Below are 1,506 nucleotides of genomic sequence, written 5' to 3'. Positions count from 1 at the left end.
AGTGATTTGGATCATTCAAGAATCGAAGTCGATTTGCTTTATAAAAAGAAGATATCAATGAACTTCTATGAAATGGTTTCACGGGATTCAGCCAATTGTCTCGATCATGGAATATCATTGAGAAATAGGAATCCGTGTTATCAAAGGATTTCCTGCGATTATTTCTAGTATAGAATGAGTCAATCATCCACTCTGGTATCTTTTTGAACAAAAATGGTAATGTTGTTCCTCCATTGATAAAGAATTCCGGTCTTTGGGAAGTATCATGATCATCCAATAAGAAGGGTTTCAATTTATTCAAATGAACGATTTGAACACCTATTGATTCTAACAACTGATTGCGGAGTTGATCATTCGGACCTTTCAATTCACGGATGTGGATCTCGGACCTATGAATGGGGATATTCCCGATACTCACAAAGAAAAGGGGAAGTGACTTGGACAAAAAGGGAAGTGACTTGGACAAAAAGGGAAGTGACTTGGACAAAAAGAAACGAAGTGACTTAGACAAATTTTGTTTGTCGATAGCCTCGGACCAATCAATCGAATATTGATTAATACGTAACCGATCGAACACTACTTGAAAACGGTTCTTCTGTTCAGAAACGAAATGTTCCAAATGTTCCTGGAAATTCTTGCTCTCATTGGACCATTTGTATCTATATACATCAGGATCCCGATTCATGGATCTCTCGGTTCGAGAAAAAAGAGGATCAAACCATTTCTTCTGACTCTTTTTCAAATTCGATAAATGTTGGTTGATCGTATATTTCATTATAGTTATATGATTCAGAGTATCATTTCCTATTTGATCCCTTTGAATTCCATATTCGAAGTTGCGATCGGATCTATTCATTAAAAAGAATCGATTAGATACATTTCTTATGTACCCATAGGTGCTATATTGGATTTGAATCAGATTTCGGATCAATCTATATTGATTGACTGCCTCCATTATGTTGTTGCTAGCAAATACCGCTGTTTTTAGTTTTGGATCTTCCAAATCATTCCCGCAGTAGATCCGGACCGATTTTTTTCTGATCCTTCGATAAAAAGATTCATTCTCTTCATAAAAAAGAGGAGGTAGAACCAATAAAGATTTCTTTTTCGATTCATCTCTGGAGTTGAATACCTCATTCAAGAATTTTTTTTGATCCAACCCGTAGGAATCAATAGAAAAGGCAAATCCCCTATGATACACCAGATCCGGCTCGGTTATTGATAGAGTGAATAGATCTGCCATTTCTTGAAATCTCTCTTCTGATTCAAAATCGTGGTGTAACGTGTATCCCCTTTTGTTCCGGTCATGGAATAGATGAAATAAATCAAAAAATGGATTTTTGTTCAAGAATGAAATCTTATTGGAACTGTCCATATCCGGTTCATCCTTCGGAACCATATCACATCCCGGATCTGATGAAATAGGATGAATTGAGACGGTATTTTGTAAATACATAATTATCTTGAATATATCAACCATTTCTTTATTTTCCAATCGCCTGGAAG

This window comes from Musa acuminata, unplaced genomic scaffold (genome assembly GCF_036884655.1).
Source record: "Musa acuminata AAA Group cultivar baxijiao unplaced genomic scaffold, Cavendish_Baxijiao_AAA HiC_scaffold_755, whole genome shotgun sequence".
NCBI lineage: Eukaryota > Viridiplantae > Streptophyta > Magnoliopsida > Zingiberales > Musaceae > Musa > Musa acuminata.
The sequence above is the reverse complement of the archived record's forward strand: the minus strand, read 5'-3'. Positions refer to the sequence as shown.